A 25,463-nucleotide genomic window follows, 5' to 3' on the forward strand; every position below is an offset into this window, starting at 1 on the left:
AAAAGGTCAAAGTGATCTTATGGTGAGGTATGATAATAATATCTTACTTTACGTTAAAAACCTTGAAAGTCACTGAAATAACAAAGGTTAAAGTGACATTATATTTAGGTATAGAAAAAACGTCTTACAAATCCCAGAAATTCACTGAAAAAGCAAACATTATCGTTAGGTGAAAATGCCAGTCAATATGAGATGTTTTAAACGACAAGAAAACTGAAAATACCCTGCTATAGTTCAGCAAGCTAACTATAACTTTAACTCCCACCATGCACTGCTGCTTATGGCTTCACATATTACGTCACTCATTACAAGTTCATTCGCATCATTGATGAAATTATTGAACATGGTCTGTGGATCAGGAAGAGGTTACTAAGGTTTACAGCTGATTCCTTGTGGTGATGTAGAAGCCCTTCAAATGTTTATGCCTGTCCTTCAGCCTATAGATTAGGGCTATGTAACTTAAAAAATATATTTTGTACTAGGCATTAGTGATTCTTCTCAATTTAAATGGAATTTATCATGCAGGGCAAAGGCTGGGGCATTATTCAGACTTTAGGGGTGTGTGGATGCAGGTTGATTTCAGCGAATAAAGCTCAGGAGGGGCTTGCAGCTGAGGTACTCAAGCAATTGGCTTTGTAGGCATCCTGCAATAGGAATATGAATACACATAAAAAAGAATTAAAAATAAAAATACGGTTTGTCGTCACCCTAGAATAAGAATACAATAAGAATAAACCAGAAGAATAAGAATCAGAATCAGAAAAAGAATAAGACTAAGAATACAAATAAAAACAAGAATAGAAAAACAAATAAGAAAACAAATACACAATAATAAGGCATCGTCGTCACCCTAGAATAAGAATAAGAATACAAAAAAGATTAAGCAAGAAGATTAAGAATTAGAATAAGAATAAAAATAAGACCAATAATTTGACTCCTCAAGCTATCATCCTTACAGGAGTATCCACTGCAGTACTTGGTTTCTTTATAAAAAAATATACTTTTTTTAAGGCTGTGTGATAGTAATAAAAACATATGTTAAATTAACATTTACTGAAAAATATATTACTTAGTTGTCCAAACTGCACGGAGTGTCAAAATAATTATGAAAATGAAGAATTGTGGCAGTGTGCATACATTTTATAGTATCAGAAGGAACAGAAGAATAGGCAAATACATGGTGTCCCAACAAAAATGTAGGAATTGAAAATGATGTGGACAGCATGCAGATAGAGTGATAAAAGAAGAGCCATGTCAATGAAACTATTAAACAATTGAACATAAGCGATTCTCCCTAGTATCTGTGCAACCTGTGAAATTTGTCCAGCAAACTGTTTAAATATACATTACTAAATAGCTTCAAATGTTTGGAATGCCGGGGTGTATTTTGTATAATATGTTGCAGCACGAGGGCATCGCTCGTTGTGTACTCACACCTAAGATAATGGGGTGTGCTATTACCTTGAGTGGCACCACAACTTTTTCATAGTTATTTTGACTTGTTCACTTGCCCAACAAATTTGTCCGTATTTACGAGGTGTGACTTCCTCTTCCACCACTACCCTCCAGCTGTTTTTGGATTTGGTTTCTTTGTTGTACTTGGCTTCTTAATATTACCAGGCCACACAGACCCACATATAAATAGCTATTTTCACATTCAGCAAGCAGGGAAATCACCGGGTATAATACCTCACTGGTGCGAGGCATAAATTCTAAAGCTGACATATCCAACAGTGCTCGTAAGTACAGTTCAATGGGAATACATCAGAAGGGCGAGCATATGTATTTTTTTGCTGTAGGAATCAAGAAATGTTCAAGATAAGTAATGCGACAGAGTCATTGTATCCCATTTAGCACCACAAAGAGAAAATATTTTTATTGGTGTGTTTTCACATCGAAGTGGCATCAGCCCTAAGTTGTCTCTAAACTAACCTCCACCTAATTTTGCAACAAAGTGATAGTACCCAATCTTTGTGGAGTCTGCTTTCCGGCCACTAAGTGTGCACACATATATTCCACTAGTTTTAATTTTGTAGAGGTCTCTAGTTCCTGACGAGTATTTGTGTCTTTTTCTCTTTTTCCTGGAAGTTTAAAGAACACATATGTGGCGAGTTACCTCTGAGCTAGAGACTCCGATATCAGGCAGCCCCTGTGAGCTGGCAGTCAAAAGGAAAGGGAAAGTGAAACCGGCTCCATCTTTGGCTGTCATTGCAAAACCAGGTCCCAAACTTAGGAGCCCATTAGGATCGCGGACGGACTTGAGTCCGTCCGCGACCCTTGAGGAGGAGGGAACGTCCGCATGGGCTGCGGCGTTCCCTCCTCTGCAATTAGGATGTGACCGCCAGGGTGGCTTCAAGCTGCGCCCGCCGCAATGGTAAAAAAAGCATGCATTGCATTTACATGCAGAAAGCTGCATGTAAATGCAGGGGGGTACCATAGGTACCCCCCATGTGCACCCCCCACCCCCCTTCACCCTGGGGGCCCGCAACGGGCCCCCGAAGTGCACATCCGTATGCTTTTCCAAGGCGGAGAACCCGCCGCGGAAAAGCATATCAGATACGCAATCCTAATATGGCTGGCGGTGTCTGAGAGACACCTCCACCATATGAGAGCTTTTCTGCCGCGGTTGTAAGCCGACCGCGGTGAAAAAGCGGCGGACATAAACCAAGACCCACCAGCCATCCTAATTTGGCGGTGGGTCTGTGGAGGCTCCGCGGCAGTTTTCCCGCATCCTCCAGTCCGGCGGTGGCTTCCGCCGGCCCGGAGGATGCGGGAAAACCGCGATCCTAATGAGCCCCTTGGATCGGGCCTGGCAACCTCCACAGAAGCCAGAGAAATCACAGAGACTCTAGGAGCTCCATAAACTAGATCGCCAGTCCCAACCTGCTCCCCTTGCAGCTGTGACGTGAAAGACGGAACATGTTGAGTCAATCCAAACACCAGGGGCAGCTCCTCCATGTGGGCGGATGAGCGTCAGCTCACCGCATTCTCAAAGTACGAAAAGCAGAAACATACAATGGTATTATAAATACCATTGTATGTTTCTGCTTCTCGCCCTGCGAGAAAGCAGAAGGGTTTGGTTGGGGCGGGTGGGTGGGTGGTCCTGCTCTATGGCAAGGGAGGAGTGGCTTGCCCACTCTGGAGGCGCTGACTGTTTGGTCTGCCCCAGGGCCGACCAAACCAGTCATACGCAATCTGCCTTTTCTCCATGTAGGCTGCATGCAGCCTTGATGGAGAAAAAGGCCTCCTCATAGACGCCTGTGTGTTCGGCATCCCAACCAATCACAACGTTGCCATTGCAGCATTGTGATTGGCTAAGTGGAGGGGAGGGAGGCTGCCTGCTTCCTGTGAGGAGCAGAGAAGCAGAGACAACACGGGACCGGACTGGCAAAGGTAAGTTAATTGTATTTTTTTAAATTAAACCTCCCATGCGTGCAACCCCCACCCCGCATGACCTCCCGCCCCCCCCCCCCCCACCTGCAAGTCAAGTCGGCCAAAACTACCAAACACTCAATTTAGAAATCCCTGGTTCATTTGGTCTTAGTATGGTGTGTGAGAACCATTGCCCATATTCTAGAGGAAAAACTCAGTCCAATCAAGGAACAACTAAGCTGTATAGAAAGCAGACTGACCACTATTTCTATCAAGATGAATATTTATGATAATGCCCACAAGAATGCCTGATATCATCACCAGCCACAGCTACAACTAATGATGTCAATCCTGCCAGCGGCAACAGTGGGGTCAGCTCCTTAGGGGGCTTCGAAGGGCACCAGAAATCTGGATTATCAGGTGGCAGAGGGTGGCTCTTTGTGCTTGGGTTACATGGTCACACAGAACCCATGCCTATCAAAGTCTGTCACTGCCAAACCAACACTTCCTGGAGCTCATTCCAACCTGTCTAAACACCAATTGGACCTGCCCATGGCCTCCTGCCCTTATGTTCTAATTCTGTCTGGAGTTCTCCCCCTGAAGGAGGATCAGCGAGAATCCTGCATTGAGTTATGAAACAAAGGTTTGGACTGGCTCACCAAACAGAAAAAAGATCCAACCTTGCATATATAAAAGAGATAATAATGGTACAAATTCTGGTCAAAGAAAGACATAGAGAGGGATTGTATTGTGTTGAACCGCTGCAGACCTCAATCCGTAAGAAATGTGTTGAGGCTGCTAGAATCCTATGGCCAAACACAGACTAATATCTGTCCACTCCCTCTAGGGTATTTCTATGGATCCAATTCTTTAGGCACCCAATCGAGTTCTTACAAGCAAGGCAACTCCTTATCACAGTTTGCAGGGAGTAACAGGTTACTTGTCTTATGTAATCCAGACAGAGCAGACTGACTGGGGCTTTGGCAGTCTCCCTACCTAAACCCCATAACGAACTCCCCCAACTTGATTCCCTTGTTTTCCCTGATTCAGGTAATTGTGTGGCACTCTTGGGTGCTCCCCAGGCTGAGCCACCACTAATACCAACACCACTAATATCAGTACCGTTAAATGAAAGAGGCTTAATCATCAACTCATAGGAGGCTCACAACTTGACGATAGTATCCTGGAATGTTGCTGGCCTAAAAAGTAAATTGCCCCCAACAGACTAGGGGGGTTGTATTGACAAGGCTGACATGATTATGTTCCAAGAGACGTGGGACTTAATGGCTTCCGATAGGCATGGCTTCAAAAGCTTTTTGATTCCAGCATAGAAGCCTCGTTCAGGCACAGCTTTGGGGGTCCTTATAATATGGGCCCGTATTAGGATAGGGTGTGGGTGAAACCATTAAGCATTAACTCCAAGGATATTTTGAGGCTACAACTTGGGCAGTCAAATGACTAGAATCTCTTTTTGTATAACATGTACAATAAGAAAACCCCATAGCCGTAGAGTCGGAGGTTTTAACTAGCCTGAGAGAATGCCTACCCGCTCCTAGTAGAGATACTGCCATCATACGCGGGAGTGATTTTAATACATCCTTTGAAGGCTCAGTCTTAATCAGAGATATAGCTAGTGAAGAAAACAGCATAATGGCATTTACCAGCAACAAGGACCCTCTATCCCAACTACTTCCAAGGTCGCTCTACAATTGGTAGATTTCTCCCTCTCATGCCAACTAAGGACCTGTAATAGCCGTAACCCTTCAGATCTAAAGAGGCAGCCCACTTTTAGAAGAGGTCCTTACAGAAGCAACATCAATGACTTCTTCTTAGATCTCTATTCGTGGCCTGCACTGATCAACATGAAGGTTAAGAACAGTAATGAAAGTGAACACTTTCCCCTGCTCCTAGCTCTTGAGGGGAGCCTTGTTCCAGCAAACACAGCCAAAAACTTGGCCATAGGGGCTTTGTCTGTCACTAACAATAGGGGAAACGTCAGATGGCATGGTATTGTTTCAAACCCTGATGCGTTAAGTAAAATATACACTCACTTAGAGCCCTTTCTGATATTACTGAGTGATCACGACATCAGCCCGTGGATGTAAAATAGCTCCATGATGACTCACCACTCTTAGGAACACTTGTTTCACCGAAACCATAGGAAACACCAACCATAAGCATACCAACGATCAGTCTTGGTATAATAAAAAGTGTAGAGAGGCAAAATCCTCCTTCGTTAATTCCATAAAAAATGGCCAGCAATCATTAATCCAGGAAGCAAGGGCCAGGTATAAAGTAACCCTCAAAAATAGCAAGAGAGCCTGGGATTCCCGAATTCGGTATAATGAGATCTGAATTTAATATCCTACTCATAGACTGGGTGGCCCCCTTCCAATCCCTCTATAGTAAGGGTAAACTAATTTATATTGAGCTGGACTTTTCTGCCTAGGAGCTGCTGTCTGAATACCAATCCAGCATGGGTCGAGATGCATGTAGGCCATGGCACAAGCCAGCAAGTGATTTTTGGGAATTTACCCTGGGAGAAACAGGCTATCCTCGCTCTGGAAGTTGGGAAGGCTCCTGGTCCCCAAAAAATTCCTGGGGATCTGTTTAAATCTGCACCTGAATCTAGGCACCATACTTAAACCGCATCTGTAACTCTAATGCCGCAGGTGCACCTATCATAGATTCCTAGAAGAGAGCAATAATAGTCCCCATATACAAGAAAGGCTTGAGATCGGTTCCAGCAAACTACCGGTCTATAAGCCTGATAGATATAGCCCAGAAGATCTTTTGCAAACAAGTCATGAGCCATCTGAACACATGGCTGAAGGGAAATAATATTTTGCATTCTTTTCAGGCAGGTTTCCACCCAAAAATAAGCACCATAGATCTGTTTTTTATGTTCTTGATGCTGAGGTGGAAAACTGTAGATCTCAATTGAGGAAGCCTGTACGTAGCATTTGTGGAGCTCAAGGCTGCCTTCGATATGGACCATAGAGACAAGCTTTGGGCCGCCTTGAAGGATATGGGATACCCCTGCGCTACTGGAAATTGTTGTAAGATTACAAACTGGAAATTAAGCCCAAGTAAGATGGGGCTCGGAGAGTGAACTAACGAACCGTATCTCAGTAGACAAGGGTGTAAGGCAAGGATGCGTACTTGCTCCAACACTCTTTCTACTTTTTATCAATATGTGTGTTGAATTCTTCTTGGAGTGCGCAAACGATTCGCCAGTCCTGGGTGGTGTTAAGATCCCGACATTGTAATTTGCCGACGACACCCTTCTGGTGTCAGAAACCTCTAAAGGTTTGGAACTACTGCTAGAATGACTCAACTTGTCTTGCACCACCAACGGGCTAGCCATACATGCTTATAAAACAAAATGTATGGCTATTCACCCCCACAAACAATTCAGAGGAACAGTTAGATTAGGAGGCATTAATCTGGAGAGAGTCTCAGACTTCGAGGACCTGGGCTTACTCTTGTCCAACTCCAGCTCATGGAACAGCCAGGTTGTTAAGAGTGGGTTACTTCTTAACCATAGGGCTGCTGCCACACTGTATCTTGCTAAGAATACATCCTTCCACTTAATGTGTCCGCTACTGGAAATTTGGAGAGCCCAAGCCATGGCTGCAGCAAACTATTGTTCTGAACTATGGAGCCATAGTAATGTCAATTCGCTGGGTTTTGCTGACAACAAGTTTTTGCGAACAGAAGTTAGACTCCCCAAAGGCACGCCCCAAGCTTTTTTTTAGAGTTTACCTAAATGTCCGCCCAATCAATGCCATAGGGTGACTAAAACCAATCTTATACTGGCTGAGATTATAGTTAGTTCCCAAACTGGAATGCTTCAGGAATCGACTGAAGGACATCCTTATAATCCCCAGGTGTGTTAATACCCTACAATGGCTAAGATTTTTCAAGCAATCCACTTCTGCATTGGGGGCCTCTAATCTCTGGCAATATCCAGAGGGCATCTATGCTTACTCTGTAAAGGGGATCAAAGATGTTGTCTGGACTAACCAATGGAGGAAGGTACTGGAAACCACTAGCAGTGTTATTCAAGCTGACTTTTTATTGTACCACAAACGTGAGTAAGGTTTGAAACTTTATTGTACTAAATTTATCCACTATTTACTAGCTGGCACATGCATAAAAATACCATTTGAGATTCCTTATTAGCGAGAAATAAGGATTCGCTATTAAGGAATTGCGAAAGCCTATGTATGTAGGAAAGGTTAAAAAAATAGCGATTCCCACGAATTCCTTAATTGTGACTCGCAACTTGGAAGTCGCAATTAAGGAATGGCTTCCCAGTCATTCCTGTGGGTCTTCAGGCCCATAGGAATGAATGGAAATTGCATGCGCAATTTGTGAGTACCCATTAGATACTGGCAAATTGCACATGCAATTTCAAGGGTGCAAGGGTGTCAAAAGGACACACTGTTGCACCCCTGAAATTGTAATGGAAACCCATGTTGCGTACACACATGCCCCAAGGGCATGTGTGTGTGTGTAACATGTGACTTTGAAAAATGCACTTTAGGTCATTTTTCAAAGTGTCCACTAATTACCATCAGGTATAAATTTCCGGTAATTAGCGGACCCTAATAGCGAAATCGCTATTCTAAATGGCATCTTCTATTGCATTTAAGGCAGCGCAATTTGCGATTCCTTAAATGCAATGGCAATTTGGGATTTTTGCTTTTGGGACGATGCATCCCAAATGCAAAAATTCCGGTCGTAGCGGGGCAGATTCTGAGAATCTGCCCATTTGCGACCGTTTTTTTACTTGATGAATGTGGACCTGGATCTCTTATGTATAAGTTTTGTATAGCGCGAACATGACCCAAGTGGGTATCAGAGCGCTTTACATAAGGATTACGAAGAAATAGGAGCACAGCTCAAAGAGACAAAACAAGGTACAAGTAGGTCAATGTGTCACAAGAGTAAAAATTACATCGTGGAGGGAAATAGGTAGAAGGGTATTGCAGCAGGAGATTTAGGACAATATACATCAAGAACAAAAGGCACATTATGTTAGACAACAGTAGGTCGCAACAGATGACATGTAATAGTGAGGATATCCAAAAAATCTCAAGGTAAGAGGAGCAAAGTTTCTAGATCAGCGCATTGTTCATTAGTAGTGTTTTCACTTCCCTTTTGAAGGCAAAGGTGGATGGAATAAGCCTTGTCCTCACTGGAAAGGCTTTCCAGATTCTCGGGGCAATGCCTCGGAATGTACGGTTGTAGGTTTTAAGCTTATTGAATTTCTTTGGCTTGAGAAGCAAGGTGCCGGTCCTCTTTGAGGGCCGGGAGCCCCCAGAAAGTTCCAGCTTATTTGTCAGGTAGAGTGGAGTAGTAAAGTGAAGAGCTCTATGGGTCATACAAGCAATCTTTAATTGGATCCTTGCCTCAAAGGGAAGCCAGTTGAGTGATTTGAGGTCCGGCGGAGATGTGGTTGGTTTTCTTAGAACCCTTAGATCCCTGTATATAAAATTTAGGTTTGGTACTTTGCCACTTGCATCCGTCATATGTAAATGGAGATCCCATTCAGAGGGTAGTGCAGCCTGCTCGGCTTGTGAAGCAGCACAGGAGACAGAGATCCACTTGCTCTTTTTGTTGTCCAGCATATACCAGACGACTAAGGGCCAGATGTAGGAAGCCTAATACCGGTCGGTAACGGCCGAAATTACTGACTTTCGGCGGTTACCGACCGGTATTAGGAATTTGAGATGTAGAGGCCTAATTTAAGGATTCGGTAATTTAACGAATCGGTAATTTAAGGAATGTGCAAATTACCGAATTCTTAAATACCGATTCGGTAAATTACCGAATCCTTAATGTAGGAAGCACTCAAGTGAGTGCTTTTCACTTGCAAGGATTCGGTATATAACACCAACTACAAGTTGGTGTTAAATAACAAAAACCGTTAAAAAAGCAATTTCGTGCTTTTTTTACATGTGCACCCATGCACTATTCAGGGGTGCAACAGGGTGTCAATGTGACACCCTGCCACCCTTGAATGTGTTCCCCATTTTACCAAATCAGTATTTACCGATTCGGTAATTCCCATTCATTCCTATGGGCCTGGAGGCCCATAGGGATGAATGGGAAATACCGAATCTGTAAATACCGATTCGGTATTTACCGAATCTTACCGATTCGGTAAAAAATACCGAATGGATACCTACATCCTATTTACCGATTCTAAAATACCGAATCTGTAAAATTCGGTATTTTAGAATCGGTAAATCTGGATTACCTACATCTGGCCCTAAGACGTTTATTTTTGTCCCCTTGTGCAGACACCTTGAAATACAACTTCTCAAGCAAGCTTTGCATATTTGTAGGTCAGACACTGAGTCTTGTGTGTTTTCTTTCAATAGCTTACCTCATAGAAGCAGTCTGGCCTCTTAGTACTAGGATACTCATACAAACGCTGGAATCTAACCATTGAGTATATAAATTGACTGTAACTACAATAGCTACATGCACACTTCTGAATTGTTTTAACCTGTTAAAATGACTTTTTTATATAGACTTTATTAAATTTTAAAAATGTAACAATGTGGCTTCCTCTCTTGGAAATTTTAGCTTGTAGCTTGTGTTCGTTACCTTTAATATGCAATGTGTTTTTTTATTTTGTGCTGCTTTTATGGTCGGCGACTGAAATAAAGTATTTAAATGACAAACGGCTGGGATTCAAAAAGATTTCCTTGGTTCCAGTGACAATAAAACATCCTCCGCCTGCATTATTATTACTATTATTATTACTATTACTATTATTATTATTATTATTATTATTATTCAAGGAGTATCGCCAACAACATGATGACATCTATTTAAATCCAGCAAGATAATCCATGGCAGTCCCACAATCATGTTGTATATCTGCTGAGGGTATTATGGGTTGTAAGAAATATTTATTGACCTCTGATATAGCAATGATTAGAAACATATTCTTGCGAAGTAAATGACAAACGAAATACTCAAACATTCACATAGTATTCAAATGTAATGGAGTTAGCCACTATCAATAGTGAGACATTAATTTCAAATGTATTTATTAAAAGTGGTTGTCTAATGCACTGATTTACAGACATTCAGTGCAACTTTATAATAGTAAGGCTCTGCATTAAAGCAGAAACATTGACCTTGAAGATAAATTCATATTGTGCTCAGTACATAGATGCAATATACAGATCTGCAGTAGCTGCCTGGCCACATGCACGAGTCATATTATATAGGTGCACTTTCAATAAAAACAAAAACAAAAAATAAATAAAGGATTAGTGTCTCTATTATTCGGCCTGTTCTGTGTAAGCATCATTCCTATTATCATGGGCAAAACGGTATTTAATTGAGCAATTGTGCGTGAAGGAAGAGGAAGGTGTGGTCTTAGTTCTCAGTCCTGTTCAAAGGGAAGGCCCAGAAAAGGGAATCCATCTAACAACTCTAATCTGTCTAAGCAGGGTTAGGTGGTTCTATCTGCTCAATTCTCATCGTCATATTACAAGATTTTATGGCACTTTTTGTGCTCCCCTAGTCTCCTTGTATACATCTTCCTTGTAGTTGGGATGAAGTATTTGCTGCATGTCATCTATGTATTTATTTATTTATGTTTGCCTTACCTTGTTTTGCTTCATACATGTCTCATGCTCAAACTCTCAACAATATGTTTACATGTTCTACTCTTATCCTATTATTGACTATTTTATGAAGATGTGTTTGAGATTATGGGTCACATGTATCAACATTAAGAATAGCATTTACCTAATTCCTATTCCTAATGTATGGAACTTCATGAGTTTCATGTAGCGATTCCTAGGGGGTCGCCAATCGTCCTACCTCATGAATATTAATGAGGTAGGTCGCTATTTGCGACCCATTAGGAATTGCTAAAATCACTGGGATGGTGGCCAGTTGGGGTAAGCAGACCACCATGTCCATGATTGCTTTTAAATAAAGCAATCATTTTTTTCAAATGCGTTAAAAAAAATTAACGTTTTGTTTTCATTTTTAAAGAGCAGGCAGTGGTCCGTGGGACCAATACCTGCTCTGAAAATTGTGTGTACTACCATTCACAAAGGGGAAGACCCCTTACCATTTGCGAAGGGTTACCACCAACTTGGAGGCAAAATGCAAATGTTTTGCAAATGCATTTTGCTGCAAAATTTTCTTACATACTGCTGCGATTCGGTATTGGGAAGGTACGCCCTAACCACACCCCTTCATAACACCGAATCGCAAACCCTATTTGGGATTTGGCAATAGGTTTCTGAATCGCAGATAGGGTTTGGTACATAGGAAAAGCCTTTTTTTCTGCTCGAAAATTGCCCGATTCTGCGAATCAGGCCGTTTGCGACCTTAAAAAAGGTGCATACATGTGGCCCTATATGAAGACACATCTGGGACATTCAGAAATAGTCACAAAACCAATCCACGAACTCTGATTACACAAATGGAAAAAGTGCAAGCATCGTTTTTCATATCAAATGATGCGTTTCTGGCAACTTGTTCCAGCCCAGATTAGGAGGTACTCGTTTTCACTATGCAGCGGGGGCTGGTCTGTTGCACCACATGTGAATGTTGGCTGGATCGACAGAAGGAACAAGTCAAAGCAGAATTCACACTGTCGTCAGTCCTGACACTCGCATGGATCTCTAACGACCTGCAAATGCTTGCGGTGTTGGTCTGGGACCAACATGAACTTGGCAACAGTTACAAAGAAATGGAAATTTTCCATCAGTGCTAAGCATCATGTGTCAGAGTATATTCGGGATCACCCCTCATTACAGAAAAGGAATAATATTGTAGAAGTCTAGAACAAGGTCATAATTTAATTTGAAGAGGTGCAAGTTTTGGAGATATTTACAAGAATTTCAGACAGTTGTACAATGAATTAATTGCTCCTTTACAAACGAGCTCGCATTGAAGCAAGTCACTTGAAAAGTGCTACAATTAGAATCTAATTAGTAACAGTAGCCTGGCAGTGGCTACATGCCACAGAAACAAGCATGTCCTAGTCCAGGACTGGTGACAGATTACTGGAGGCTAACCAGGAAATGGAGCGGCTGGAGGCAAAAATTGACAACAGCAGAATGACTTAGAGACTTTAACATGAGAAGATTGTGAACAATGTACGTTTGGAGTAAATAGGAATTTCTCCTTGGTGTCTTGTTTACTCCATGTAAGAAATAGGCTGGCGTGGTGGGGCCGCTTTCTCATATAAAGTGACTGTAGTAGGAGTTCTGTAGTGGACACCTAGAATTGGTGTGGCCAGGCAGCTGTCTACCATCATGGGCTCTAACAGACCATGAAATGCATGCCTGATTGCCAGGGTGTTTGTGGCCTTGAGTCTTCTGTGAGATGGTGTCCAGTGTTGGGCATGACGGTTTGCCGTGTATCATTGTGTCTTTGGTGAAAGAAAATCTTTGGATGATGTCCGATGAAATATGTTATAGTCTGTGGTGTTTTAAGGACCACGTCATTATTACGTTTGTTGGATAATGCCTAGTATATTGCATGATGGCCCTTAGTGGGTCATGAACAGTGCTGTTGTTTAATGTTCTTGGTTGGTGTTGTACATGATAGTCCACAGTGTGTCATGTATTGTATTATTTTAAAATGGTGTTTGATCAGGGCACAAGTCCTAAAAAAACAAGTGGGGGGACACTGTCGTCTCAACAGGAAGTGACATCACGAAAAGAGGCCAAAGAGTGAATGTGTGGCTCCATTTGCTCCAGTTATCGAGCTCCCGGTAAAATAAGTGGGGGGGGGCGCCGTCCACCCACGTGGTACCCCGACACGAGCCCAGTGTTTGCTGATGTGCAGAGTTGTGCATGACTGATTGCGGTGTGTCATGGGCTGTTACATTTTCAATGGGTTTGGATGGAGTTCAGCGTTGTGCATAATGGGCTGCTGTGCGTCATGGATCGAGTGACTGTTATCTTACTAAAATTCATTTAGAAATAGAGTTCTTCGGAATAAAATGCTACCTTAGCATAAAGGGTCAAGTACGACATCAATGAATATACCCTTTTAAAGCTTTTTCCATGTGTACAACATTTTTTTACCAGACAGGGCCATCAGCTTAATAAATCTGAACTTTCCTTCTTCAAATGGATCTCAAATTCTGCTTCAGACCAAATTTATGCAAACTGGTAAATCGCATCTGATCAAAATCGTGGGTGCTGCGGGTATCTCCAAAGAAGTTGCTAAGAAAAACGAGGCATATATACAAATAGATGATTTAAGCTTGCTTACTTTTCATGGTGGCATTCCCTACTTCACAGCTTCCATATATTTTGACTTTTGATTAACTGAATTTGTGCCGGTAATCATTCCGCCGCCTATGTTAGGTTGGGTCGCTCTCTCTTAAGTTTGATCTTTTAGTCATTATTTTGCAGCTCTTGGTCAGCACTGGGTGAAGACCGGTCACACTTATGGTCAAAGGTATGGTCATGTGATGGACATCAGGAAACAGCACTGAAGATGTCCTTCTTTACCTTCTAAGATGTCAGGTGTGAGTATTTTATCGTGCTCCGAATGTATTTATGTGCACTCCGCTACTTATACACCTGCAGTTATATTTGAAAACAAGATACAAGTCCCAGAAAGCTCTCACATGACAAGGGTCAACTTGAGACTTTTCCAATTCCACCCCGTGTCCACTTACAACACATCAAGTTGTGTTCTCTATTTCACATGATCATGTGCCACCAAGTATGCCACTTTATGCACTCTGCTGCCTATCACTCGGTGCCACCGGGTGGCACACATCCTGTGACTCTGAACTGTACATCAACTACTGCTCCCCTGATACACAATATCAAGGTCTCACCTCCAACACAGCACCCAGGGCTCTCACGAGAAACATCTCCGAGAGCCAATGTGAGGCACATCATCCAGTGCTTTGTTGAGGTGCTTCTCTGAGGCGCACTGCTCTGTGCTCCGCTCAGTAACATCATTCAGAGCTTGTCTGTATGGCATCAGCCTGAGTTCCCCAGCGGTACAGCACTGATGCTTCCTTTGTGCATATGACCCTGTATCCTCCTGAGGCATGCACATTGTGCCACCTGCTGCATATCATTCTGTATAGGAGCAAGGACGAAAATGATAATGTACCTCCTATTTCACTGGGTTATATATGACTGTTGATCTCTTCACATTGATGTCTGAATACTTATTGGCTTTTGTGCTTGATTGACTGCATGTCTGCTGGCCTCTGTAAAAAGGGTGCCTGTGGAAGTGTTGGTCTGTGTGTATGCCCTCATTTTTTGTGTTGTTGTGGGTTAAGGTCATTGCTTATTTTGAAAAGCATGTGAAACTAGCACAGGGAAATGTACCCGTGGAAAGTGTTTTTCTCCAACAAAGAAGTGTCATAGAGAGTTGAGTCTTTTTGTTTCAGAGGAGGTTATGTTATGTTATGTTATGTTATGCGTTTTTATTTGGCGCACAGATGCTCCAGCCAAGGAGCGTCCTGGCGCCCGACAAGGCAGCTGCACAACACAACTAAACTAAAAACAAACAAGTGTTTGTAGGAGGTAGGTTCATACACCGTCCTTTGTAACATGCCTCAAATGTACTTCTGTAATCACTTGTGATCACCAATTCGGATGTTAGCCCATTCGGGAAAGGCAAGCAGTCATTGCAGTCCTTGTACAAAACCTTTTCACTGTCTTCCGCCTACAATTTGTATTTTCACCCTTGGTCTTTGGTGGACTGGTAAATGGCAGTGTTTCATCTCTCTGTGTATTTTGCGAATAATGGTCTTCAAAATGAAGAGGGGCTATGCATCTAGTAACATGCTGATGAACGTATTTGTACTATTGCTATGAAAGCATTATTAAGCTTAGCAGAGACATTGATAGTTGTAGGTATGAAGCAGATAGAAATGGCAGTTTTACGCTAATTAAGTACAGCGATACAGGCAGTGGCGACTCCTCTGCTATGGCGGAGGAGCATCGCACCACTGCTTTCTCACAGTGCGCAAAGCAAAAACCTAAAATGGTAATAACTTTTAGTTATGCCCATTTTATGTTTCTTTTGCAGGTGGGTGGGTAGGCCGGGTGGCTCTGCTCTTCTCTGCTTACGGAGCAGGGCAGGGGAGGAGTGGTTTGCACACTCCTAAGTGCTCAATGTCTGTTTGGTCGGCCCTTTCAGGCCGCCCAAACCAGCCATGCGCACTTTCCCCTTCTCCGTGCAGGCTGCATTGGAGAACATGCCCACCCCTCCAGTCCCTGGCTGAGCAATGTGTCACGCGCTCTAACCAATCACAATGCTAAAAAGGAATGTCAACATGTTTCGCACCTAAGATGGTCAAATTGATCCTTGGCACTTCATCAGGACCAGAAAAAAGTGAGTGTGTAGTGAGTCATCCCCAGGTTTGATCTCAGAGTAAGTGGCCCCCCTCTAATAGGGTGGTACCTACTTGTGATAAATATCACTGTTGGTTCGACCTATTAGTCACAATAATCAAACTTCATGGCTTACTCACAGTGAGCCGCACCATTATGGGGGTTTCGCTGAGTGCGCTTCTCGCTGCACCTACCCTTGACCCTACGTGCCTTGTCCTCTGGGTGGCCACAGGGAGCTCTGACCAGGGGAAGAAATGTTCTGCTATTTTGGATTTAGGTAGAGAAGGGCACTGTGGGATTGCTTCCAGTAAAACACACGATGTGCTGCAAAATTGGGTAGGGTCAATCCTAGGAGCTTGTACCCCATTGGTGACCTATTCATAGGACACCCCCGCGCCGCATGGCCACTAGCTGTCGCGTGTGCTCCCCGCCTGCCTGCCGCTGCCCTCAGCCTCGCTGAGCCTGCCGCTGACCACGCCCCGTCGCTCGGTGTGGTCTGCCGCCTTTACTGTTGTTCCTGCTGATTATTGTGAATCCTTCTGTTTATTGTGTCTCAGTTGGTTTTCTTGCCCCTGTTTCCTGCGTTTGTATCCTCCCCTGGGCTGCTTTCCCTGTCGCTGACCCACCCGCCCCGCTCCCCGCTTCCCGCCGCCGTGTAAGAGGACACGCCCCTTTTCCTTCTGTGCCCTCCCCGCTCCCGCCTCCCAGCTGCTCCTCCCTCCCTCGCACTTGGCCATATATGGCGACCGTGCGGCACAGGTGAGTGTGACCTATTCATAGGACACCCCCGCGCCGCACGGCCCCCAGCTGTCGCGTGTGCTCCCCGCCTGCCTGCCGCTGCCCTCAGCCTCGCTGAGCCTGCCGCTGACCACGCCCCCGTCGCTCGGTGTGGTCTGCCGCCTTTACTGTTGTTCCTGCTGATTATTGTGAATCCTTCTGTTTATTGTGTCTCAGTTGGTTTTCTTGCCCCTGTTTCCTGCGTTTGTATCCCCCCCTGGGCTGCTTTCCCTGTCGCTAACCCACCCGCCCCGCTCCCCGCTTCCCGCCGCCGTGTAAGAGGACACGCCCCTTTTCCTTCTGTGCCCTCCCCGCTCTCGCCTCCCAGCTGCTCCTCCCTCCCTCGCACTTCGCCATATATGGCGACCGTGCGAACGCGCAGCGGGTGCGCCGATTGTGCGCCGAAGGCTCGCCAAAGGTAAGCCCGTCTGCGCCCGTCCGCGCCTGGACCGCGCCCAGGGCCAGGACCCCTGGCCACCACCGACGGAAGACGACCCGACTGTCCTACAACACCACTGAACTCATCGCACTCAACACCGGCGGGATCCCTGGATGCTACCGAGCCACCCCTAGACGCACCCACGGACCCTTCAGCTGCCACTCCTGCAAGTTCACCTGCATCCGGACCTGCACTACACGATCACCCGCCAGGCCGAGCACCAGCACCAGCAGCAACCACCTGAAGTGCATCCTGCTCAACACTCGCTCCGTCCACAGACACGCCATCGAACTCTGGAACCTCCTCGACACCACATCCCCAGACGTCGCCTTCCTCACGGAAACCTGGATGAACGCCTCCTCAGCGCCCGACATCGCCATCGCCATCGCCATCCCAGACGGATACAAGATCACCCGGAGGGACCGCGGCAATCAGACCGGAGGAGGCATCGCCATCATCCACAGGAACACCATCCGCATCACGACCAACACCGACGACACCCTCACAACCGCCGAACACCTGCACTTCCAGATCCACTCCGACCCCAAGACCACCCTCAGAGGCACCCTCATCTACAGACCCCCGGGACCACGCACACACTTCAGCGAGGACATCGCCGACTTCATCTGCCCGCACGCCCTCCCCTCCGCTGACTACATCCTCCTAGGGGACCTCAACTTCCACCTGGAGAACAACAACGACCGCAACACCACCACCCTGCTGGACAACCTCGCCAACCTCGGTCTCAAGCAGCTGGTGACCACTCCCACCCACTACGCCGGACACACACTTGACGCCGTCTTCTCATCCAGCAAGGACATCGTCTTCAGCCACGCCACCGGACTCCACTGGACGGACCACAGCTGCATCCACTTCAGCTTCAGAAGAACCACGATCCACCATCACCAGCAACAGGCTGCACGCAGGAGCTGGAACAAGATCACTGCCGATCAGCTCGCCGCATCCCTAAGCCGGCACCCGCCCACCAGCTCAGCGAACCCCAGCCAGGCCGCCGACAACCTCACGAAGTGGATCAGCACCTGCGCAGACGACCTCGCCCCACTGAGGACCCCGCCTAGCAGACCCGGCAGTAAGAAAGCACCATGGTTCACCGACGAACTCAAGAGCTCCAAGAAGAACTGCCGAGCCCTCGAAAGAGCCTGGCGCTGAGACCCAACACCAGACAACATGACCACCCTCAAACTCGCCACTCGAAAACACCATCAACTGATCCACGCCACCGAGAAAACTACATTCAAGGAACGTCTGGACAACAACGCACACAACAGCAAGGAACTCTTCAACATCGTTAAAGAGCTCCCAACCCCAACGCCGGAAACAACGACATCACCCCATCGCAAGACCTCTGCAACTCCCTCGCCTCCTACTTCCACAACAAGATCGCAGACATACACAACAGCTTCAGCACGCAACCAACGCTCCCCACGACCGCACCAACGACCCCCACCACCTCCAGCCGCGCCTGGACCCCGATCACCACCGACGACACCATCCGTACGATGAACTCCATCCACTCCGGATCTCCAACCGACCCCTGCCCTCACCACGTCTTCAACAAGGCCGGCGCTGTCATCGCCCCCCACCTACGAGACATCATCAACACCTCCTTCGACACCGCCACCTTCCCGGAGAGCTGGAAGCACGCCGAACTCAGCGCTCTACTGAAGAAACCATCAGCGGACCCCACCGAACTCAAAAACTACCGCCCCATCTCACTTCTCCCGTTTCCGGCCAAAGTCATCGAGAAGACCGTCAACAAGCAGCTGGCCGCCTTCCTCGAGACTAATGGATCCCTCGACCTCTCGCAGTTTGGCTTCCGGGCCAACCACAGCACCGAGACCGCCCTCATCGCAGCCACCAATGACATCCGAGCCCTGCTCGACAACGGAGAAACAGCGACCCTCATCCTCCTGGACCTCTCCGCGGCTTTCGACACTGTCTGCCACCGCACCCTAGTGCAGCGCCTCAGCAACGTCGGAATCCAGGAGAAGGCACTATAGTGGATCATCTCCTTCCTCGCCGGAAGGACTCAGCGAGTCCGCCTTCCACCGTTCAGATCAGAAGCCACCGAAGTCATCTGTGGCGTACCACAGGGATCATCGCTCAGCCCCACCCTCTTCAACGTCTACATGAGCCCCCTCGCAGCCATCGCACGCCAACACAACCTCAACATCATCTCCTACGCCAACGATACTCAGCTGATCCTCTCCCTCACCAACGACCCAGCCACCGCCAGAGCTAACCTACACGAAGGGATGACAGACGTAGCCGAGTGGATGATGACCAGCCACCTGAAACTGAACTCAGACAAGACGGAAGTTCTCATCCGGGGCTCCTTGCCCTCCGCCTGGGACGACTCCTGGTGGCCCCCCGCCCTGGGCAGCACACCCAAACCGACAGACCACGCACGCAACCTGGGCTTCATCCTGAACTCCTCCCTCTCCATGACCAGACAAGTCAACGCCGTCTCCTCGTCCTGCTTCAATATCCTGCGCATGCTACATAAGATCTTCCGGTGGATCCCCACCGAGACCAGGAAGACGGTCACCCAGGTCCTCGTCACCAGCCGACTGGACTACGGCAACGCCCTCTACGCCGGAACCACCGCCAAGCTCCAGAAGAGCCTTCAGCGGATCCAGAACGCCTCAGCAAGACTCATCCTCGACATCCCCCGACACAGCCGCATCTCCGGACACCTGAGAGACCTGCACTGGCTCCCGGTCAACAAGAGAATCACCTTCCGCCTCCTCACCCACGCACACAAAGCCCTACACAACCAAGGACCAATATACCTCAACAGCCGCCTCAACTTCTACACTCCTACCCGCCAGCTTCGATCAACCAGCCATGCCCTCGCCGCCGTCCCCCGCATCCGAAGAGGCACAGCAGGAGGAAGGTCCTTCTCCTACCTGGCTGCCAAGACGTGGAACTCCCTCCCCATCCACCTCCACCTCCGCCTGACCCAAGACCACCTCGCCTTCAGGAAGCAGCTTAAGACCTGGCTGTTCGAGCAGTAGCGGACCCCCCCACGCCTAGCGCCTTGAGACCCTCCGGGTGAGTAGCGCGCTATATAAATTCTTTGATTGATTGATTGATTGATTGGTTAGGAAGTGGCCAGGAGTTTTCCCCAACCACAGGCAGGCACTGGGCATAAATGTGGCAACCTCAGTGCCCCCTTGAGAACACTTCTGGACCTGTGAAGAATCAGAAGGACTACCCTGTTGTTTGAATCCTGAAGGAAGGCTGGACCTGCTTGCCTTGAACCCAGGACCCCAGAAGTGACTACAAGGAGCAGTTGGCAAAGCTCCTATTTGAGCTACAGAGACACAAACTTCCAGCACCTTCCCTGCAACTGCCCAGCTACCAGTCCCAACTGGACCTGCCTGGACCTTGCTGCTGGCCTACACTGGAATGAGTCTTGACCCCCAAAGGGCTGTGCCCAAGGTCCAGGATATGCTGGTATCAAGGTCTACTCTCATAAAGATTTGTGAAACATGAGATTTAGATACTTTTCGCCAACATTTTGCTCTGTGAACCAACTGGGGCCTGGGAACATCCTGTCAAGCCAATCCAACAAAGGTGCATCATAGCTGGGCCAGAGATTGCTCTCACTATGTTCCTCTCAGCAGTAGTAGCAAATCCAAACCAGTGGGTCCTCGTGGGGAAGGTGTCTAACCTTGTGGAGCCCTCTCTGCAATAGTCATCAACCTTGCCCTCTGTAAAAAATCTGAGCTGCAAAACAGTGACTATGGCTGAATGTTTAAAACTTCACCAGTTCGAACTTTGCTCTCTGGAAATAATCTGAGCTGCAAAAGAGTCACTAGGGCTAAAGGTAGAAAACTTCACCAGGCAAAGACGCGAGAAGTATGAGACCGGTGAGGAACCTTCTCTAGGCACGAAATTCAAATTTCTCCCACACAGAACTATCCCTCCAAAAGTCAATGGCTTCACCAAGATCCTGTCTAGATGGTATCTGCTGACTTGAAGCCCTCTTTGGCCACAGCCTGCTGCCTTTCCCCACTGAGGATTTTTTGACTTCCAATTCAGAGACAAAATCCGAAGGTGAAACTTTACACCAGGATGAACCTGGTCCCTGTATCTGACTAGCATTTCATTGCAGTCAGCCTGAATGTTTGACTTTGTCCCGGTCTAGCACAGCAAGATCACAGTGGTTGGTGCTTTAGGCACGTTTGCGACATTTTAAACCTTAAACTTTAAAAATTCCTAACTCTTGTTCTACTCATTGGATTTTGTTCTTTTGGTATCATTTTAATTTCTAAAATTATTTGTTTCCTATTGGCCATCCTACCTTTGTGAATATTAAGAAAGAAGAGAAGTAAGCATCATGGGTGCTATGTGATGAGGGCCTGTGCCAGGCACACACTTGAAATACTGTAGTCCTTTATCCACTGAGAAGGCTGTAGAGCATTCACATGTAGCTGCTGTCCTCATAGCTCTAACTTGCAACAGAGGAAGATTTTCATGCATAGGCGCTGGAAGTAGGGGTGCGGGAGTGTTGCAGCATCCCCAACATAAATGTGCTAGGATTCAGAAGGTAAATGAGCAATAAAGATCATTTTAAATGTTGTTTCTATTTTGTCACATTTGCTGTGCGTTTAAAAACAGAGGTGAAATGTCACGCTTTGCATTCCCTCAATTTGCTGCTTAGTCTTTTAACATGTCCATTGTTGTTTACTTTTCTTTCTCTGACTCCAAAGGCAGGGGATTTTGTAAAATGAATTATCTGACAATCCTGCTGGTGTGAAAGGAAAGTCTTTAGGATGTCCGTTTTTTTCTAAGTGCATTACATTTACATACCAGTAAATGAACTATAAAAATATTTCAAAATATATTAGTTAGAAAAACCAAAATGAAGCATATTTTCCGGTAATTCTGAAGTGTGATGCAAAGAAAGATTTAAATAGGATCAAACAAATCAAGATGCTTTAATTGGTGCAAATGATAGATATTTGCTCAAACCCAATTTCCATGCATTATCGTTTGTGGCCTTTATAGTTCTTTTAGTAAAACTGCATGTCGGTGCAAACTTTGGTGCCAATTGTATGAAAAATGTGTTGTCTGCAAACGACAATGCTCGACCATACTATGCTTGTGGAATATAGTACCAAAAGCCTACTCCAAAATGCACCCCTGGCTACATACTACACCTTTAGCACTCCCCTGCTGAAATTGCGCGGCTCATTTGCCATACCTATTCTATGTGTGACGCTTGGATTTTTCACAATCCCTATGACTTCAGTGATGTAACATTGATGGCAGCTCCCCCACTCCAAATAATTTTCAAGCACGACTGATTGTGGGGGGGATAGACAGCCACACGTCCCTGATGTCCTTAGCAGCTGTGAGTCACATATCCTTTCTCTTCAACTGCAAATCGATCGTCCAATAGAAACAATCTGCATGCCTCTCACAAAGATGGCGGACGCATGGGCTGGCACCATTGGACCCACGTGTGTATCGTAAGGCGCTGGACCATACTGGCAGCTCATTAGCAGTTCCACTGCTGGACTGCCAATGAAAGAGGGACTCTGAAGGGAGGATAGGTTGTATAAAACAAGCATTTGCAATGCAATCGGTCTCACCTTTGGGACCTTATATGTATTAAGCTATGCAGCACATGAGCCTGGGTGCTGAAACATTTACTGTTCTTTAACATGGAAGTAAAGTAAGCACCAGACTGCATGACACGCCAGGTATGCAAACACATGGAGAGAAATATTGCCTCTCAGTGGTAAATCGTATAGTCCAAAGCTCTGTTTTTAATATAAAATCAGGGCCTTCGGTGGTCACGTCACTGTAAATACAAGATTTGACTTTTTTTTTTGTCTACGGGTGCTTGTGGAAAACAATTTCTATGGAGTGGAATCTAGAGAATGCTAAAGTGATTCTGGTATTTTACTGACTTCTCCTGGTCGTTTTCTAACAAGAGAGTTAAATAAAGGCAGTGGCCAGAAAAATAAACAAAAGAAAGTCCCTCAGCAGAAACCAATTCTGGTATTTTACTAACCTTTGCTGGTCGTTTTCTATCAAGCAAGTTAAATAGAGGCAGTTGAACAGAAAAAGAAAAGTCCCTAAGCGGAAGCAGACAAGTCCTAGGGATGATCTCCAGAGCCCACAGAGTACATACACAATAAGTAAATACTAAAGTATATACAAGAGGTCTTGAATGCTCGACATAAAAAGGACAATAATGGAAGTAAACTAATGAGCCTTCATTGCAAGCGAATTAATATATTTATCATCCATGCTGTGGAAGGTCAGCAGTCCTGTTGTTTTCCGGCGGGCACGCCGTATATGGTCACAATTCACCCTCGGTCCAGGGGTGGCCCGAGGGTATAAATAAATGGCTGGAGACCGCTCAAGGTCTTTCCGCCCCACTCCTGTAACCTGTGTAGGTGTGAATTGAGGCTGCCCGTGGCACACACAGTATGCTCATTCAAGAGGGCGGCCATCCTAGTGCCACATTAGACACAACAACATGTCTAGTGTTTGGGACCTACCGGGATTCCCCAAAGTTTGGCGCGGGCCCCACGCCACTGGCGAATCAGAGGGTGGGGGCAAGGTACTTATACTTGCCGTTGTGTCAGGTCTGGAGCCACTTTAAATTTTTTTGTGGTAAGCTTTGCCCCGTTGCCCCTGTACAGGACACCTGAACCCACCCTACTGGCCACAATCCGGTCGGATGCCCTGTTCGGGCACAGCAAGTTGGTTACAACACTTGGCTGGCATTCTGTTGGGGGTGGCCTTGTCCAGTCATTGGTTGGGCCTGCCTCTGCCCCAGCTGCATGGTGCACACAGGGTTGCTGCATAGTGTGCCGCAGTAAGGTGGGGCCCTGCCCGATTGTCGTGGGGCTGCGGGCTCATCTCAGCCTGACACTATAGGGTGTTTACAGACGCTCAAGTCTTGGCCCCCGGGAGGTGCCACAAGGGGGTTGTGTGCCTGCCGCAGCTCGCTGCACGCGGCGCCCAGAGGTATTTGGGGTTTACCGGACAACCGTTTGTCACGTGACCACCTATATGTCCTAAAAGAGCTTGGCTTTGGCAGCGCACCGCCCCAGCAAATTTGCAATGCTGGGACGGCACCCGACCACAAGGCAGATGCGGGTGGCTGCAAGAGTACCTGGGCCCTCCCATTTGGCTCCTGAGTGTGGCAGCACACTGACCCAGCAAATCGGCAATGCTGGGGTGGCATACTGGGTCGACCGGGTGATCAGAAAGACGGCCAACGCGAGGGGGCCGCAAGATCGATCGGGCCCTCCGTATGGCACCAGATAGGGTATGGGCTGGTTAGTACTTGGATGGGAGACGGCTTGGGAATACCAAGTGTGGTAGGCCTCTCCCTCGTGGAACCACCAGCAGACTGTGGCAAGGGGGTGGTGAGCCTACCTCTGCTTTTCAGGTCCCTGGGCCTCCGGGTTTGCGCCAAGGGGGTTTCGTCCGTGCCTCTGCTTACCAGCAGTGCTGTGGCGCACTGTGTGCCTAACCAGGTCCCAGGGCTTATTGTCATTGACCGAAAGTGGCAGAGTGCCTGCCCATGTCCTTAGGTGGGGGAGAAAATGCTCCTCCTAAATGTTAATGGATGAAGGTGCATGAAGAAAAGCAACCAGTGTCAGAATTGAGCCAACAATTAGCCTTTCTTTGCTTATTGTTTTAAAATATTTGAGCTTTTTCAGGTGTCTAAAGCTGTCCTGAACTAGGCCTTAAGGCGCTCATCTTCAATTTAATTTATGTTGGTTGCAGCAGGAGCAGACGCAAGAGGTTTTGGTTTCCACATTACTTTCTCTCAACATCCCCTCAAAATACGGACATCAAACGCGAAGAAACATATTTTCTTCTGCCTTGCCAACGGTATAGTTTGCGCATATTATTAGCAGCATATTTACAGCTCCACTAAAAATATATCAGCGACTTCACAACCACATTTAAGAAAGCATTAGCTCATCACCCTCCAGTTATCCAGTAAATAAACCCTAAAACTCAGCAAGTGTTCTTTCTAATCATAGGCGAGTCTGTCTGAGAGGCCTCGCACTTAAATGTCATCTCTAATATGGGAACCGCCAGCTGAATGTATGTCTTCGTCTTGAGCAGTTCCAGAAAAGATTCTACGTTTTCATACCGTGTATCTCTCAGGCGCCAAGGCGCGAGGACGTCCGGCAGGCGGGGGAGCCGGGCTGCTTCTGAAACGTCGTCACAGATTGCATTGCATAATACTTTCACAGTAATCATCAATCGGTAAAGTGCATATTAAATTATGTTTTTTTCCCTTTCTCTCAGCATTTCCGGCAACTTCTGAATACGTGTTCTTTTATAACCTTTTAAAACGTAATCTATTATATATACAGTAACCATCTGATAATTATCCGAAATTAACGCAAATCTGAGAAGTACCTTCAGAGGGGAGCTAAAATTCAAAGATTGAAGCTTTAAATGATGCTGTAATGAGACCTGTGTAGAGATTGAAGTTCTAA

The sequence above is a fragment of the Lissotriton helveticus genome, chromosome 6 (assembly GCF_964261635.1).
Source record: "Lissotriton helveticus chromosome 6, aLisHel1.1, whole genome shotgun sequence".
NCBI classification, from domain to species: domain Eukaryota; kingdom Metazoa; phylum Chordata; class Amphibia; order Caudata; family Salamandridae; genus Lissotriton; species Lissotriton helveticus.